Here is a 20,236-nt window from a genome sequence, read left to right as displayed (position 1 = left end):
TCACAGTCTTTAATATATTTATCCCCACAGCTCCCCTGTGAGGCAGGAAAGTGCTGTTATCTGCATTTTGCAGTTGGGGAATTAAGGCACAGACAAACTAAGTGACTTCCTCAAGCTCATACAGGAAGACTGTGGCAGAACAAGGAATTGAATTTGAGCCTAGTTCTTAGATGCTGGAACTAGGTAGCACCCCCTGGCTTGAAATGGTTTTCATCATATGCAGGGTTTACAGTTTGGTTGTATGGCATCAGCACCTCCTCTATAAAAATTGTTCCAGCACCGCTGGCCTGGTAAGTTCTAGACTAGTGTCTGAACCACTTGACTATTATTCCTCCTGTTCCACTTCCAAATCATTAATGAAGATATTAAATTAAACAATACTAACCCTGATTCTGTGGTACATCACTTGACAACCACATCTGCACATCGCTGTTGGTCATTATTACCACTTATTTCAATCATTCAGCTGGTTCTCAAATCTCAATCCTCATTATAATTTTTCCTATTAAGGGTAATTTGAATTAATTTCAAGAGTAAGAGTTCATGAAACACTAGCCGTTCTTTACTAAAATCCAAATATATTGAAGCTACTCCGTTCTCATCATGCACTAATATGATCAGAATGTAATTAGGTGCTATTAAACACCAATAAGAGCTCTGTAATAGTTTTATAAGCATTTTTCAGTATTCTTATAACAAAACCACTGCAGTTTCTTAATGATTCCTTCAAATAAGCGAGTTAAATTCTGCCCACACATATGTATGTGTAACTTCCATCAAAACAGATGGGCCAAATTAATCTTTGATGTAACTCCATTGACTTCACCAGAGTTATACCAGGAACTAAATGGCATCACCTCTTCCAATGGAAGTTGCATATGTATCTTTGAGGGCAGAATTTGGACCATGCATTTAGATTCATATCTCAGCAATATAAAATCACTTATCTTTATTATTGCATTCACATGAGAATAATAAATTTATTAATTGGCCCCTGTTCAAAGAAAACAACTTGCATTTACTAAATTCAAACTTTTTAAAAACCCATATATTAAATTCACCAGGGTGAAAACGTTTCCTTCTATGTTTCCTTTAGGTTGGTAAACATGAAACTAATGCATAATTTCACTTCTAAGAGTTAGGTAAAAAATATAATAATTTCAGAATTTAAAAAGACTATGAGAGTTCCCCCTGTGCAAACTTCATTCTCTCCATTATTGTTAATTCTTCAGCTGTTAACACATCCCTGCTCAAAATTCACTGGAGATGGTTTCCATGGAAACCAAAGAATGTGTGCTGATGAGTCTTGAAACAGACAAATAATAATCTTCGCTTTTTACCACTGGGCAAAGATTTACTTCTGTAATGTTTAATGGAAGGCTCTGGAGCCTATTGTGGTTTCAGAGAAAGGCTGGAAGGAGGCCAGGTCTGCCTAAAACACCTGAAAGATACATATTAGCTGAGTTAAAGGATAAAAACAACCTATTCTCCATTGCTTTTGGTTCTCTAGAGTGATATCAAAGAAAGGGGAGAATATTGTGATAAATCTGCTGAGCATTTGTAGTTCAGCTGAAATGGGGAAGGTTCTGTGGTAATTAGGAGGACAGTTGGTGAGGAGTAGGTTAGGGAGACGGATTGGGAAACCTGGGTGGAAAGTGATTTTTAGAGGCTGTTAGCCGAGTATTTATTGGGAGTAATAGGTGCTAGAGTTTGAGAGTCAGCAGCTGAAGCACCTTAAACACTTGCATGTAAGTTGTGGTGCACATAGCATTACCAAATACCACATATGTAAAGGGCTGTTTTACCACAGTGACACCAAGAGAGAGGGAAAGATTAAAGAGTCATAACCTGAAGTTAAATGACATGGGCCAAATCCTCACTGAAGTCAATGAAGATACTCTTCTGACTAAAGCAAACAGGATATAGCCCCTGCTTCCTATTATAATTCTTGGTCATATTGTCACTACACGTAGAAAACCCAGGGGAGGGAATCAGAGAGAGAGGAAATTCATGGAGTTTCCTCTAAACCATTCTCAGTGAGGGATCGTGGAAGAGGAAGGATAGAAGAACTCCTAACCTTTCAGACCCTCAGTATCTGTGGGGAAAGGCCATTTCTCTTCCTTCCCCGCCCCCCCTTAGGAGAAAGGAAAACAGAGTTGTCCCAATGACTTCACTAAAAAGTTCCAGTTGTCCTATAAATGCCCATGTCATAATAATCATCTAAAGCCGACCAAGGAGCTGCATTGCTTACAGGGCTTTATAATTGAGTGATGGCAACAACTGGTACAAGAGAAACACAGCCCAGAACCCGAGTAAATTTAGCAGGTAAATAGCTGAGGAAATTGTTTTTAAAATAGTTTCTTGTAAAACCCTTTTATCCCCAAATTTTCCCATGTGCTCTAGTGTCTAGAGTTGCAAACAATTATTTGGATTTTTGTGTAATGTTTTGGTTTTATATGACAAACACAGATAGAAAAATAGAAGGATGTATACACAATCAATTATAGCATTTTAAAAGATGAAGCTTGTTATCTGTTTACTAATTTTATGGGGATGGACATAAGGAGGCGCTTCAAGTTAGGTGTGTGGGGGGATTACTAACTAGAAACACAATGGTTTTAAAGTACTCTTCAATGTGGACCTGTAATCCACTTTTCAGCTGAAAAACAAGTTCACCTATTAGAGGTTGTAAAGAAATCCCACGTATAAATGCAAAAGCAGGAAGTGGAGTCAGTAAAGCAAACCCAGGGAGTGCCCAGCACAGGTAAATGGTGGCAAGTTCCCAATTCTTCTTAAGAACTACACCAGCTGGAATGTTCATCTGACATAAAATAATTATACAAGGCACAACTGATTTCAGGTGTCACCTGGGGACCCATCTTTAATCCATCTTCAAGTTGCTAGAGGAGTGTTGCCTTTGTCTCCTTATACCTTCTTACATGCTGCCCCTGCCATTTAGAATAGCTCCCCACTTTCTTACACCATGAGCCCTCCCTTTCCTCCTTCATATCTCTCCTAAAGACCTACTTCTGTCATGTAATCTTATTGTGAATGCTCAGCAGTGTCTCCCTGTATCTGTTCTCCCAGGTATCATACTTACCTAGATTTGTAAGCTTTTTGGAGTGAGGACCTTGGGTCAGATTCTCCATTGACTTCACTGGAGTTATGCCAACAAAGAAACTGGCCCCTCATTTTCCCACATCTTTTGGCAAGTAGACTGATTTGTTCACTGTCATAAAGTAAGAGAACAAGCCCGAGAAGGCCAATATCTTTAAGTCATTGTTGCCAATCTCTCTTCTGTGCTGTTTTGTGAGACCTGTATGTTATCTCTGACTGCAGATCCAGTAAAAGGTGACTCTATTAGAGAGATGCTGGAGACTATCTCTCATAAATCACAAAATTCAAGCAAACCTTACTTTTTGGAGAAGAGTATCAGGGATTGCTTCTCATTTAAAAGGTCTGAATGGTGAGGCAACAGAAAAATAAATGAAAATAGTGAAAACTAAAATTAGGTAAACAAGTGTTGGAAAGGGTGGCAATTTCTAAACACCTGGCAGAACACAGTACAACAAAGGATCGAACTAATGCACTTGAGATTTCATCACAGGGTGCCCAAATCTTTCTTACTCAGTGGGTGAGGGTTAGCTGACCCATGACACCCTGGTGTGACTTTATCCTGTATGTGATACATTTATGAAAAATGTTATGTCATGAACTATAACTCCTGATGTGATTAATGTTGGTGACACGCCCCTGAGGTCATTCACCAAGGGAGGGGGCTTGCCTACACAAGAGAGTTCCATTTAAACTTAAGATATGAGTTAAACTGATTTAGTCAGACTGATGCAAAGTCCTGTGTAGGACACTCTTATTTCAGTTTACAGGTGGCTTATTTTGGTTACCAAAATAAGAGTATCCTACAAAGGGCTGTGCACTGGTCTAATTAACTTAAGATTGATGTGATTTTTAAACTAATTTAAACTTAAATGTAACTTTCTTATCAATGTAAGACAAGGCCGTAGATTCTGACCTTGTCTCACACTGGGTTTTTAGCTAGCAGTGTAACTATGTCAGTGTAGCTGCATTGGACCAAACCATTGGCGTAGTGGTTCTCATTCTTTCCATACTACACCCTCATATCCACTGAGCCATATGGAAAGGGTTGTGTGGTTACATCTGGTTGTTAATCCCTTTCTCGCCGCCCCCCCCCCCATCCTACCAGGAGAAGAAGAAATGCCCTAGTGCAAACTCAGTGCATCACTGTAAACCATACCTTTCAACAAGCTTATCCCTATTTGAAACCAGGGTAAATTGCACTGGTGCAAGTCAGGGTTCGCACACATGCACTGTTTAAACTGGGAGTTTGCACTAGTGCAGCTTGCTTGGTGTAGCTTAATTACTGGAGTTTTTGCCACCACTACACTTAGCCTCAGAGGCAAGTTCTGGTTTCAGTTAATAGGTATGTAATTCCCACTTAAAGACAAAATTATTATGTTTTTGTCTGTGTACGTAGGGCAAGAATTTGGTTCTCAGTAACTAGAAACTAAGAATCTGAAGAAAGGAAGGTGTCAAATCAAACTATGATCTTTAATAATCTTCTACCCATTAAAATTTAGAGAATTTAGAGAATCAGATTAGGAAGGGAACTGTAAAGAATCTTGGAGGTCCCTGAAGATAAAGGGACCCTAGATATTACAACATACATTGAAAACCTGATCCCATTATACTGAATTTGGACATGGAATTTGAAATGAGTTAATTTTTTAAAGGGATGTCTGATCCTAATAAATGGTGGGGGAGGAAAATCTAATTGTTGTGGTGACATTGTCAAATATGTCTGACAGGGAGAAAATTTCACATACAGTAAAGGAAAAACTTTATGTAAAGGATCCAACGTCCATTTCCCTCTCCCTCTTCCAGCTACATATGCCAGGATGAGATAATTTGTGTCACTCAGATATGCCTTTGATTTGGATGATTTGGCAGGAAATGGCACTGTGATCATTAAGTAATCTTTAGTAACAAAATATGTATTTTGGGAGATGTTACGTCTGTAGAAAGTAAAACTGAAAGCCTGGGGGACGTGAGACAGAGGAAACAGACACTTAGTTTTGAATGAGAGTTTAATGACATTTACTATCTTGGGATTTAATCATGGTGCAATAAAGTGATGGTTTGCCCCAGGAATTATGATAACCCATTTATTTTATGAAGCAAATGTTTCTGCATGAAAATGATTATTTTCCATTTTCCATTCACACACACACACACATATTAGGGCTGTCAAACAATTAAAAACATTAATCAAATTAATTGTGCAATTAAAAAAATTAATCACTGTTAAACAATAATAAAATACTATTTATAAAAATATTTTTGGATGTTTTCCACATTTTCAAATATATTGATTTCAATTACAACATAGAATACAAAGTGTACAGTGCTCACTTTATATTTATTTTTTATTATAAATATTTTCACTTTACAAATAAAAGAAAATCAACCTTCTGCTGGTGGTGTCTGACTCAGATGATGAAAATGAACATGCATTAGTCTGCACCGCTTTGGATCGTTAGCGAGCAGAACCCATCATCAGCATAGATGCATGTCCTCTGGAATGGTGGTTGAAGCATGAAGGGACATATGAATCTTTAGCACATCTGGCAGGTAAATACCTTGCAATGCCAGCTACAAAAGTGCCATGTGAACATCTCTTTTCATTTTCAGGTGACACTGTAAATAAGAAGTGAGCAGCATTATCTCCCGTAAATGTAAACAAACTTGTTTCTCTTAGCGATTGGCTGAATAAGAAGTAGGACTGAGTGGACTTGTAGGCCCTAAATGTTACATTGTTTTGTTTTTGAATGCAGTTTTTTTGGTACATGATTCTACATTTGTAAGTTGAACTTGCATGATAAAGAGATTGCACTACGGTACTTGTATGAGGTGAATTGAAAAATACTATTTTTTAAAATAATTTTTACAGTGCAAATGTTTGTAATAAAAATCATGAAAATGATCACTAGGTCATTACCTAGATCACTAGATCATTACCTGTTAGGTTCACTCCCTCTGGGGCACCTGGCATTGGCCACTGTCGATAGACAGGATAGTGGGTTGGATGGACCTTTGATCTGACGCAGTATGGCCATTCTTATGTTCTTAAATAATATAAAGTGTGTACTATAGACTTTGTATTCTATGTTGTAATTGAAATAAATATATTTGAAAATGTAGAAAAACATCCAATATATTTAATAAATTTCAATTGGTATTCTATTGTTTAACAGTGAGATTAAAACTGCGATTAATCACGATTAATTTTTTTGAATTAATCTTGAGAGTTAACTGCCATTAATCGACAGCCCTAATATATATATATATATATCCTACATCTCTCAATGTGTATAGTACATCAAACTCATAACTTTCATGACTTTGTATGAGCACCAGTAAGTAAGAAAAGTATCTGAAAAGAGGTACAGCATGTAGGTTCCTCATTTGAATAAGTGTTGTCAGAGATTAAACTTGTTTGAGTCCCTTTTTATAAGAGGGAAGGAATGTTGGCCCAGAAGGTTCCAGGACAGTTGGCAAGACAGTTGGTTAGAGAGAAGGGAAAACAGCAGGATTGAGCACTGGTGAGTTTGGGGAGAAAAACACCCCAGAAAAGGAGTGGAGTTAAAAAATGTGGTGATTCTGTACATTAGGGATAGATGGCTTTTGGGATAATATTCTAGTCTAGTGCCAGTTAATCTGTCATAGAACCTGCTCCTGCACCCACTGAAAACAATGGGAGTTTTGCCATCAGCTTCAACAGGAGCAGAATCAGACCCCTAGGAAATAAATACAGAGAGCCAGATGATCAGATGGTGTAACTTGGCACGTTATCATTGGAGTCAGTGGAACTATGCTGATTTACTCTAATTGAGGACCTGGCCCAATAAGTGGGGCCAAATTCTGCTCTCTGTAATTCAGCTGTGTCTTACCACAGACTGCTACGCTTAACTTCAGTTGAATTACACCAAATGTAGTAATGTTACTGAGAGCAAAATTTGGTCCATGTTCTTTTAAGGTGTTTTAATAAAACTATTAATGGGTCAGATCCTACCTAAACTCTTCTGTGGATGCTCAGGAAGGGATGAAAGAAGAATACAAGGATCCTTATCATCTCTTGTATGGCCAGGCAAAGCTACAGTCCATGTACTTTGGGGAGCACAGGGATTGCTTCTTCCCTTCTCCTCTGCAAGAGCACAGCACCCCAAAGTGGGAGGCATAGGAAGCTGTGCCTTAGCTCTACCTCTTTCCGCACCAGTGCACAGAGTGGGACCATTGCACAGGAGGAATAGCCTGCACCCCATGAAGCATGCGGTAGTAGGCACATTTTCCCCTGAAGCATTTGTTATGGGCTGAGTAGTAGGAGGATGAGGGGGAGTTCTAACAACCACCTACTATAAAGCAAGATATACTCTTTTGTATTTTTGTGGAGCCTTTGCTGCTACCCAGCAGCCACCCACATTGGCATAGCCCCAAGGTTGAGAAACTGCTGACCTAGGTCTGAGATAGTCTCCATTTCCCCTTCAACAAGCTGAAAGAGGAACTGTTCAAAATCTGCAGTGAAGATTCTGGAATATACTTGACTCAGTTATTTGTTTATAGGGCAATGACTCGTCTAAGCAATACGAACCTGAATATTAGCACTATCACTAATTTCCTATTGCAGATCTTGTTTTGTTTTAATATGCAAAGCCAGATATCAAAAAGTGTAAGTGTGTGTACATATCAATGTGGCCTGGCCCAAAGCACAAAACATTTGTGGTGTTAGAAAATGTTGGTCTGAACCATTTACAGAATTACTTTGTCAATTTCATTTTGAAAAAATTGAATAAAATAGGATTATCCTGAAACATGATATGAACAAATACTGGCCACAGGCATGGGAGGTGTATAGTTTTAAGTAATATATGTCTTTTATTTCTTAGAACATTCTATGTAGTTTGTAACTATTAACTCTAGCTTTAGTGTTATAAAATCTGCTTTGTGGCTATGAATGAGAGTATCTTGACCTGCCCCAAGGATCAGATTTTTTAAGTGACCTAAGAGCCCCAATACCTCTATGAGTTGTAGGAGCCTTCTGATCCCCAAACTATTTTCCTTTTTAAAATTAAATCTTCACTCCTGATGGCTCCTTTCTCTTTTACTTACCTGTGGCTATGTCTTATTATCTGTTCTATAAAACACCAAGCATACTTTTTTGGTGTTGTAATAATAATGGAAGACAATGGCAAGCCTCTGACTTCATAGGTAAGCAGAATCAGACCCAAGATTTCCAAGATTACTACCTGGTGATCAGGGTGGGAGGAGTATCTTTCTTCACCTTTTTGAAGAAGTTAAGGTGTTATGAATAACGATGCATACTCTGGGCACAGGAAAAGAGAGTTTTCATTTCAGAACTGGGTGTAGCAACGGAGCCGAGCGGGCCCAATGACCTTCCATGAATCAACAGTGACAGATATAAGTTCCAGATGGATTTCAAGTTGATGCTTGCTATGCTCCATTTTATTCTGCAAAGAGTTAATTGACCCTGAATTTAGTCTTTGACCTTTCCATGCCAAGTCTATTCTATTGGCTATCCCAGGACAATTTCTGTGGGGTTGGTCTCTGACCCAGTGCCAGACCAGACCAGTAAGTGTCATTCATTCTCCAGACAAGACAGTCTGAACAATTCATATTAGCTGCAGTGAAAGAAGCAGAGAAAAAGACACAGGACCAAGTCCTGCAATTCTGAATGCCTGCAGCTCCTGATGGTCTGAATGGGAATTGCAGGTACTCAGATTTGGTTCACAAGGAAAGAAAAGTGTATGTATATGCACTGCATAACTGCTGTGGAAAACACATGCTTGTTACTCTACCTACTTACTAAGATGTTTTAAGAATGCAAGAGCCCATTCCTTTCACATGAGTAACTTCACTCACAAGAGATTACTTGTGTTTAAAGTGCAGCATCAGGCCCTCAAAAGTTACTATGGTTCAGCTTTACTCCTTGCGCATCTGAATAGTGGAGAGAGATGCACAGTGCCCTGCCCTGTACGGAATGGGTTTCTCACCCTTCTCTAGAGGATGTCTTTTTATTAACTCAGTTTAACTGTGCAGACTCACATGATACAATATCTCTGTTGTTAATGTGATATTCTTATTTCCTTGCAATGCCACTCCCTTGTTCTCCTCCATGTTCAGACAACTCAAAATTCCTTTCCAAATTTCTGTTCTGCTGCCACTCTCAAATGTAGTCCTACTGGATATGCACTGATTTTCTTATTTTCACCACTCCATTAATCAGCCTCTGAGAAGGTGGTAAGGGAAGTGTTTGAGTTAAACGTATTTCTCTGTAGTAGGTATTTGAGAATAACGGGGAATGCTCCAGACAGCAACCAAAAGGGCTGGCTGGGACTGAGAGTGTAAGCCTCCATGACACAACTATGCATATTTTATCAGCGTTTCTCCCCCTCCCTGGTAGCAGTATAGTGTTTACATTAACATTCAAATAATCTAGTGCTGTTTACAGTTGGGTGACAGTTTTTTCCCATTTCAGCCATGAATATGTATGGATGTTTTCAGTTTTAGCAAGACAGATTCACAATTCTAATTTAACAAAATGCAATATTAAAAAATATGGGCCAGGCACTGCACAGTGAATCCAGTGAAAGTCTAGATTAACTCAATGATGTCAATAGTTTTACACCAATATAAATGAGAGCAGAATTTGGTGCCCTGAGTCAAGGTGAGTTTCACTTTAGTAAGGACTACAGGATTTGGCCCAGTGTGTTTTCTTTTATAAGATGATTTTTTCTTCTTTCGGGTGACAGTTGTGTCAGTTCTGTTCTTCTCATGCTCAATATGCTTAACTCACAGATGCAAACCTTTCTCTCCTTATCACAGATGTGCTCTGTCCTGACATTCACATCAAAGTCTGACATTCAGAATATTTGATGGAAACATTGTTTAACAAACAACAAAATCTATGAAATATAAATATAGTGCCATATGCTGTTTTAATTAGAGCAAGCCTAGAATGTGTGCATGTTAACTGTCCACATCCAGGCTGAGTCTGTGTTTTAATGTACAGATGCAGACCTATCAAGACTTTCACCTGAAGGAGAGTCCCTCCTTTGGGACAGTTCTCCTACTTCAGTGTCGTCCTCTTCTATTCTCTTCCAGTTCACCATTACCTGCTCAGTCCATTTCTCTCCCTCTCTCACTTCTGAATTGCATGACCAGATTTGGGAACCAAGTGCTGATCAGGATCACCCCATTTAACCTCTGAGCACTCCCTGCATCTGATTCTGGTGGTGAAATATGCCAATGACTGGTTTGACTGAAGGAGAGGAGCAGGCTGGCAGTTTGAAGGTATGCAAAACTCACACCACATCAGCAGGATTGGAGGGATGTGAGGAACTGGGAAACAAGACAGGTTCAAAAGGACCAAGTAAGAAAAGGGGAAAGACAGGAAAACTGGAGAAACAAAATGCCAAACTCTCCCATCCCATACAAACTCCCTCAGCTGGTGCACAAATCTCCCTCAGACATCAGGCTAGGACTTGGCAGTTATGCAGTTGTGTGGACTCTGGTATAAAATGATCATAATTAAAAACAGAAGACTTCACTTAAGCTTGGCAGAACTCATAAAATAGTAGTGAGGTAACAGTAGGCAGGAATATATTTATCTATATTTTGGATGGCCTATACAGGGCTCTTTATAGACTATATAGAATACCTTGCATTGACCAGTAATACCACTAGTGAATTTAGGCTCTATTATCCTCCCCCTTGTTTCTAATTACTTTTTGTGTGTGCACTATGTTTAAATCGCCTGATTACTTGGATGGCACCATGGCTGCACTGCTGGCAGCAGCATGACTTACTGCTACCTAGTGCTATTGTCCATATCCATTTACATCTTGGTTTATGTTGCTGTGGGATAACAGGAGAAACAAGACCTCCTCCAATCTGGTAAAATAAGTCTCTGTACTCACTGTATACACTTGTGTAAAAACAACGGATACCCATAGCCTTTTAAGCCTGCACGCCCAGTGGGCACTTTCACCCACAAAACTAAAAAAAAAGCTCTCTTGCCTATTACCACTGAGCTGGGCAACAGACATCACACTAGCACTTCCCTGCCTGAGAGGTGCCATGCAATGCTAGCCATGCCTCATTGATCTCTCTACTCCTGGGGGAATTCTGTGCCAAAAAAATAAAAATTCTGCACACAATACTTTAAAGTTCTGCAAAATTCTGCACGTTTTATTTGTCAAAACAACAGAATATAATCAAGCCAGTTTCAATTATTTTGGTAATTTATTTTAAAATATCCATCAGAAAGTATGTCTGCAACAATACAGACAAAGAAAAGGATTCAGGAAATGTTTTTTGACAAATAGATTCCTTTCTAGGCATATTAATAGAGAACTCTGAGTAATAATTCATTCTCCACGGCAGAACCGTATTTCCTGCATCCCTCAGAAGCAGTGCAAAGGGGGAGACAGGTGTAACAGAGGAGCTAAGGGAGAGGAAAGCAGTTGCTGGGATGGAGCCTGGGATTGAACAGGGAGGGTTGCTGGGTATAAGTGGGAGAAATATAGAACAGTTTTTGGGGGTGGGGAGGGGTGGGATTGTTAAGGTGTTGGGGAACCTCCCCCATGCAGACTCTGGCTGACCCCTAGCTTCTCCCATTCAGGCAGGCACATCTGCCCTTGTCTCTGCACCCCTGTTCCCCATCCCCATGTGTCCCTGTACCCTCACTCAGCCACCCCCCGCATCCCCATGTGTCCCTGCACCCCCACTCAGCCACACCCCTCTATGACAGGATGCAGGTGAAGCCCAGTTGATGGGTTGATTGACACCGCGCCTGGGTGTTGGTTACTTTCCTTGCTATTTCCTCTGGGGAGCTAATATATGGCTGATTCACCAACTTACAGCATTTTTTTAGTGATCGCTGTACAACACAATTTTCATAACTTCATATGCATTAATGATATACATATATGGATAGAGAAATGACTTTAAGCAGATCATAACCTTTCCCCTGATACCTTACAAGGCATACTTTATATGTAAGATCACGATTATATAAAAATGAGGAATATGGGGGTTCCAGAACGCTTGCCCAAGGTATAGAATGTCACACCCTTCCCCGTTCCTGTGTGTCCCTGCACCCTCTTCCCTCCATCCCCATGTGGCCCTGCATCCCCACTCAGCTACCTGCTCCTCACATCCTCATGTGGCCCTGCACTCCCACTTAGCCACTCCCCCATCCCAATGTGACCCTGCACCTCCACTCCCATTCAGCCCCTGGCTCAATGCTGTCACTCTACTAGCTCCTGTGCCCCACTCCAGTCTGTCCCCACAACTAATCCTTCTGAACCCTGGTTTATGTGACCCCCCCAGCAGCCCCATGTGCCCTGCTCTGTCTATCCCCCCATATCCTGTGTCTCCTCACTTAGGCTCTCCTCCTCCCTATCTTCTGCTGGCTGCCCTCTGTTCTGGCACCACAGCAGCCCCTTGTGGGCAAAAGGTGTAACTGCAGTGCCTCTCCAGCAGAATATATTTTCTGAGGAGAAATAAAAATCTACAGGGAGACATGAATTCTGCACATGCTTTCCCCCAGGAGTTTCTCTCTTACTGTCCTCCAACAGTCTGTAGCCCAGGCAGTCCATTTATTTTTATTTTCAAAACACCCATCCCAGCTCCAATTTGAAGGCAGGCAGGAACTCTCTTAGTACCAAATAAAACTGTTTGACCTACAACTGACTTTTTATTCTGGGCTTTTTTTGTACACATCCTCTCCACCACACAATACCATCTTCACCTCAGTTGAACTCCACCTTCACCTTTTCCTCCCTTTTGTTTATATTTTACACAGAGATTGCATGATAGTTAATCTGCTAACTTCCATGTTTATACTATATCAGAGTAGCAATTTGATTTTATTCTTCTTTAACAAACTTGAGCTGTTTGGACTTGACAGAGAGGAAGTAATTCATAAGTGTCCTCACCTTAAATCTCTCCTCCTTTACAACACTTGTGTGAGAAATATACACCACATATGTCTATGTGATAAATTGGAAAGGTTTGTGATAGATTTATCATTCACCTTTAACCACCTTACTTGCCCTCTGCTCACTAATCCAGATCTCTGGCACTTGTTCTAACATCCCAATCAACTAAATGGCTGCCATTTAAAAAATGAATATATCTGCCAGAAAAAATATTTCCTTCTTCCCCAAATATCGAACTCCCCACAAAATTAACACCCCACTTTGAGGACCAGGATGGAAAAGATTCAGCCCTGCATCAATGGACAGCTTTTTCTGAAAATAAAAATGTCATAGCTTTAAACTCTTGAGGTCTTATATCTTTGCAGGGATAGAACAGGAGTTATATGCTATTATGAAGGGGATATTTCCAGCTCTGTAAGGGGTCCAGCATGCTCTCCTAGTCATGCAAAGGCGTGAAAGATTGGATTTTAAAGCAGTGACAGTCTTAGATACAGAAATCCTTTTACATTGTTTTTAGAGGTTTCAATTCAATGGTTCCCGTTGAACCTTAGACAGTTAGACTCATGGTAATTAAGGCACCTGCCTTCACAAGTAAGTGGATATAAGAAACAATCCCAACAGATATATTTAAAACTCTCCCAAATTTAAACTTTTCCATAGTGTGACATATACAGAATACATGACTGAGGCTTGTTAATAACTCACTCATAGCTTTGCCATTTGTGAGTAAAACAGCCTAATAAAGTTCATGCTGATGAAAATTTTATCCCTTCACATATTCCATTGGCAATCTGGTAGTGAGCTGTGACCCCTATATTTAGGTTCCATTCTGATCTTGAGACCTTGTTTTGGAAAAGCTCTAACACCTGTATTATTTGTGGTAGGCTTTTGAACTATGGCAGGAGGAAAGCCCCTTGGTAAGGAGTGCCCTTTCTTTGTCCAATGAAGTTCCATCTAGGTTTTGGTTTGATATACATTTTGAAACTTGCCATTTCTTTTCTCTCACTTGTATTTCTAATGATTATTTTGGCAGCAGGCCAAAAATAATTGAACACGAATGTCCTAAATAGTCAGGTGGCAAGCATTGCACTGGGAATGCTGCAGAGGATGAGTTGGTTTGGGTCCCTGTCTCTCCCCAATCCCTAACCAAGCATGTGGTCCCAGAGGCCTAGCTCTTTTACCTCATGTATGCTAGGAGCTCTCTCACTGCCTGGCATTAGAGGGAGAGGGTGGGGGAGAGAAAGCAAGGCTTGGCTGTCTCTAATAACCCCCTCCAGAGTGAGGTGTTCCTCCACTCATGGATAACAGCCATCTCCTGCTGCCTGTTGATACGGTTAGTCCTGTAGCTCAAGTGATAGAAGTTTGTGCTGAAGGTACAGGGTGTTCAAACCCTGCTGATGATGCATGGTTGCGAGGGGGGGTGTCAAAATTTGTTTTTACCTTTTTAATAAAAAACAACCCCTAGGAAATTATGCTCAAAAAGCTGTAGTACAAGAATGTCATTTAATTTGCAAAGTCTAACACTCAAAAATTAGAAAGTGCCAGACTTATGCTTGCTCCTGCTACCTTAATTCTGCCCCCTTGTATGCGTACATTATAGTATAGATTCTCTAATTCTCTAAAACCCTAATCTCATGAGGTGCACAGCATGGACACATGGTGGGGCAGAATTAAAGTTGCAGCAGCAACCTTAATTATGACACTTCCCAACTTCCAAGTGTTTGTCTTTGCAACCTAATCAACATTCTTTTAATATAGCTTTTTGTGTGTAATCTGTAACATATATACAGTAATTTTTTTCTGTGCTATACAAATTCCCTTTGCTATCTCAGACTAGCTGTGTATCAGTAAAAATTCTTGAATTTATATAACAATATCCTTATTGTAATAACCTTCCTTCAATTACTATTCTTTGTAGCCAGTCAAATATTAGCATGACCTAGGCCTCTTATCATGTAGTTTCATTATCATTAGAGGCAGTTCTTTTTTTAGCTAACTGCAACGTAAAGGCCTCTTTGACACGGTTCCAGAGCTGTCAAGTAGTTTAACTTGTCCTAAATCAAATTAATACAACCTTCTAAAATACTCCAAGTGAATGATACTAATGAGCTTTCTTCATTTTGAGCATCATGGATTCTTGGTGTTTGAAACAAATGAGTTGGCAACCCTTCTGTCTCTTATTTATTTTTGTCTTGTGCTAGGTTGGTACAGAATGATCATTAATTTGAATCTTCCTAGCCAGATAAACAATGAATGCCTTTTTCAAATACAGTCTCTTTATTTATGCTAGTTTATATAAAATCAATTCATATTCATTATCGTGAATTCGTTCATTATCAAACATATTTCAATTGTTAACAAATAAGACTAAATTGTGTTTTATGGTGTGCAGATCTGCATAGCAAAAGAGAGTCCCTCTCTTCGTTAGTGTTTATGTGGGGTAGCCAGATAGAAGACTGTCCTAGTCAAGGATCAGAACATGCATGGAAATTGAACTACCTTCTTAAGCAAAGATGTGATCCTCTAAGGATTGGGATACATTAAATAGGAGGGAGAAAGCGGAACTGGGTTCCCTCCACTTCTATATCCCCCACCCTCCTGTTCTGCAAATTAAAAAAACACATGTCTCAAAAACTGGTCATTTTATAGCCACTGAATTCACTCAAAACAGTGTATCCATGACACCAAACAGTAATGCTTAAAAGCAAATGCAATTCACTTATACGCTACAGTACATGGAAAATAATGATAAATCAGCCTTGGCACCTTGAATCCAAACTGGTTAGAAGGACATGCACTGATAAAAGGTTGAAGAGACACTGTCAAGTTAAATATACTGGGCCTGATTTTTCTGACACCTGAAAAAATCAAGAGCAATTTGATTGAAGTTAATGGAATTACACTGATGTTAGCAAAAGGAGAACCAGACCCCATTATACATAATAACACCTTCAGGAAATTCTGCTCTCACTTCAATCAGTGTAAATCTGGAGTAACTCCATTAGCTTTAGTGAAGAGACTCTGGATTTACACTGGTGTCAATGAGAGCAGAAAATGGCCCCTTGTCTTTTCTGTGCAGCATTTTAATATTTCTCAGAAATTTAGAGCAAAGTCAGCCATGCTTTAATGGTGCATAAAGACACCTTCCAGTCAAACAAATGGGTTGCCATAGTAATACTAAGAATTAAAGAACCTTATTTTTCTTGATTTACATAGTTGAGTGCATGGCTGCACTCACAGTTGCAGGTCTTATCTTTTATATGGTGACATTTTATTTAAAGCAACACAAAATGCATTGTACTGTAGTATATGTAGCTGTAATACAGGTACTGTGTAAATCCAGATGTAGGACAAGATTTTCAAAAGAGACCAGTGACTTTGGGTGCCAAACTTGAGACACCTTCAGGGTGAAATCCATGAATGAACCTACGTGTTGCAATGCTTACCATCGGGGCGCTTAACTTCTAGGCACCTAGAAAATCACAGATATCATTGTGATCCACAAAGCTGGGTAACACACTAAGGATCCCTATAAAATGAATGGGAGAGATAGGTGCCTTAGAATGTGATCCACAAGAGCTAGAAAGCTAGGTAGCTCCTTGCCTCAGCTAACCTGTGGGAGGTGCCCTCGTGCTAAGCCCTGCCCCTTTCTCTGAAATAGCAGCCTAAGTCCAGGCTGCAGGGAGGAACCTATATTTGCAAACGATCCTCAAACAGAAACCCTACTCCTGGCCCTAGGGGCCTATGTAGTTTCTTCTGCAAATGTGTTAGATAACGGCCTCGCTCCACACAAAATGGCCAGAAGAAGAGGAGATGGTGGTGCCTCTGCCCTATCTTCCCCTGCCAATAACTTTTAGCCCAGTGGTTAGAGCACTCAGTTGGGTGTGGGACACCCTGGTACAATTCCCCCCTCTCCCAGAATGAGAAAAAGGATTTGAATAAGGGTCTCCCATCTCTGAGTGTTCTAACCACTGAACTATGGGATAGTCTGATGTGGGGTTCTCTCCTGTTGAAGATCGTCCACTGAGGATAAATAATGAAAGAGTCATAGAGCCAGATAAAGAAGGAATGACTATATAGTCCAGTAGTTAGGGCACCCATGTGGGGGTGGGTGGCCAGGAGACCCTGGGTCAAGTTCCTCTACTCCAACTACTCGTGGCTTCACACAGTGCCACAGCTGTGAAATGAAGTTGGGTCTTCCACTGCTCAGTTGAGTGCTCTAACCACTGGGCTAAAAGTTATAATGTGGAAAGTGGTGGCACCATCACCTCCTCCTGGCTTTTGAATGGGGCCTGATGTGTTACGTGTATCCAGCGGATGCACACTGTGTCTGCACTCTTGGGTGAATTAGGTGGTGGAACAACTATCTTCCCCTGCTTCATGAATTGCACTGGGGCTTAGGTGGGAGATAGGCATCTGGATGCCTAGAGGGAGGCAGCAGTACACATGCCCAGAGGCAAAAACTTTGGCGTCTAGGGAATTTTTACTTTGAAAAACTTAGGCATTGAGTGAGTTAGGCACCTACAGGATTTGGTGGGAGATTTGTGAATCACAGTGTGGGACTTAGGCATGTAAGTCTGGGGTTTAGGCACCTAAGCACTTTCGTGAATCCCACCCAAAGTGCTTCCCACCAGCACTCTGAAAATCAGATCTCCATTTGCATGCTGTTTATTTAAAGGGTGCAACACATACACAAACCTCTCCCTCTCTCCATCTGGAAATTCCAGGCTTCTTGTGTGTGTGCTCATCCCATCAGTGTGTAAGAAATGCGATCTCTTTGATTTATTACTGAACTTTTCAAGATTCACTCTGTGGAAGTATGATATACAGTTTTGTATAACTATTTGGCAGAGTAATGTAGTGTTACTCTGATATATTATTTACATCATATAAAAAAGTTTACACACATTCCTGATGGAAGAATAGAACCCAAAGTTTTATATGCAAAAATCCAATTAGAAAAAATTCTGATTTTTGATGTTTATAACAGTGGATGTGTAGCATGCAGTTCTGGTAACAGGTACAAATTTTAAAATGAAATACAGTATTTAATCTCCTTAAAATTTTAATTCACTTCAACCATGTTTCATCTCCTGTTAAGGTGTTTATTCATTTCAGTTCTCAGTACCATAAAATATGAATGTCATATCTCCCATGGATATCTCTCTCTCTTGCTTGCTAAATTGTTTTCTAGCTGCTCTGCATACTTGTTCTGTATTCACAAAGTAAATAAGACATTTACATTTCTGTTTAAAGTTTCTATTCATCACTACGCTCTATTGGGTCCATATAAAGGAGACTTCCAGTTTTGTTAAAGCAATACTCTCTATGGAGGTTATTCTTTGTGGTTTTATTTCCAAAGAACTCTCACTTTCTCTAAATTGATACTGATATTTACAATGGCACTGTCAAGCAGTTTAGGCCAAAATTTGATTTACCTTTAGATGTCTAGAATCTGATGAGGAACATGCAGTTTTTAAATATCTATTTAAAGATGAACTATGGCCTTTTTAGGTTTTGTACTGAGGGTTTGAATCTTTGACTCAGCAGGCTGGGAAGAAGTTATTCCATGGCTCCACTGAATTGTAGTAGTGTTTGTGGCATGATCCCTAGACTTGATCTTCAGTCACTTGGTCCTTTTAGTACACAGACCCACCTGTCACACCCTATCCCTGCATGCTGCTAGAAGGAGAACTCTGGCATATCAGTATCAGCAGCATTCAGGGAACACAGAATTTCCCTGTGTGACTTTATTATTTGTATTACTCTAGTGCAGGGGTAGTCAATAGGTGGACCATAGGCCAAATCCGGACTGCCAGATGCTTTTGAACTTCAAAATCTTTTATTTACTTATTATTATCATTGGGTTTTTTTTATTATTTTCTCTGGAGTCCAGACCTTGACTATACCTTAATCACAAAATTTGGACCTTGACAAAAAATAATTGACAACCACTACTGTAATACGTAGGAAACCTAGTCATGGACCAGGATCTCATTGTGCTAGGTGGGAGGAGGTATTGTTTCATATTCTCTGTGTATATATAAAGTCTGCTGCAGTTTCCACGATATGCATCTGATGAAGTGAGCTGTAGCTCACGAAAGCTTATGCTCTAATAAATTGGTTAGTCTCTAAGGTGCCACAAGTACTCCTTTTCTTTTTGCGAATACAGACTAACACGGCTGTTACTCTGAGACCAAAAAGACAGTCCCTCCCCAAGAAGTTAATAAACTATCTACCTTGCTGTCTATCATATCTTACAAGGACCTGACGGCTTCACATGTATTCTCACGTGGCTACATAATCCTATCTGTGAGGAGCAAGACTGCAAACAGATGTCACACAGGAATGTGCAAGCTCCAGCTGAAGACTTGGAATGACACTTGGCATTTTTTCAATCAATGTTTCAAGTCTGTTTTCCTCAAAGCATTTACAACCTTTACTGATAGTTGATCTCCATTCAGGTCTGTCCTTGACTATGTCTTTGAAGTTATCAATATTTATGACACATGAGGTGAGATTCTGCTTAATGGTGTCTTTGAAGAGTTTTTCGTTGCCTGCTCCTTCTGCATTTTCCAAATTTCAGCTCACCACAGAAAACTTTTTTGGACATGTATAATCATCCATTCTGATAACATGACTTGTCCATCTCAGATGAGCTTTGATGATCATTGCTTCGATGCTGGTTGTTTTTGCGCTTTCAAGGATGTTAATATTTAAGACTTTGTCTCACTAGTGGACCTTCAGACCCGAGAGGGGAGAGTGCATGTGAAAATTTTCAAGTTGCTTAATGTGTCTGTGGTAGACTATCCTGTTTCACACCCATATAAAAGGAATGCTATTGCTGCATTGGATATCATCAGTTTTATTGACTGTTTGATTGTGTGCTGGTTGAGTATTCTATAATGAAGTCTTCCAAAGGCCTGGCTTGCCTTTCCTATTTTATTTGCTGTGTCTTGATCCAGGGAACCTCACTTGAGATAGTACTGCGAAAAGACAACAGATTGATACTGACAGATGGGGGAGTGCACATAAACAATTAAGACTATCTATATTGGTCAGGACGATAGGCAGTGGTCTCTGCACAGCGCAGTCTAGCTGTTGTCAAGTGCCTGTGCTCCCACATAGCAATACACGGAGTGTTTTGATGCTTTTCGGGGCGTAGGGCAGTGGCTTTCAAC

Source organism: Lepidochelys olivacea, assembly GCF_965140295.1.
Source record: "Lepidochelys olivacea isolate rLepOli2 genome assembly, chromosome: 2".
Classification (NCBI taxonomy): domain Eukaryota; kingdom Metazoa; phylum Chordata; order Testudines; family Cheloniidae; genus Lepidochelys; species Lepidochelys olivacea.
The sequence above is the reverse complement of the archived record's forward strand: the minus strand, read 5'-3'. Positions refer to the sequence as shown.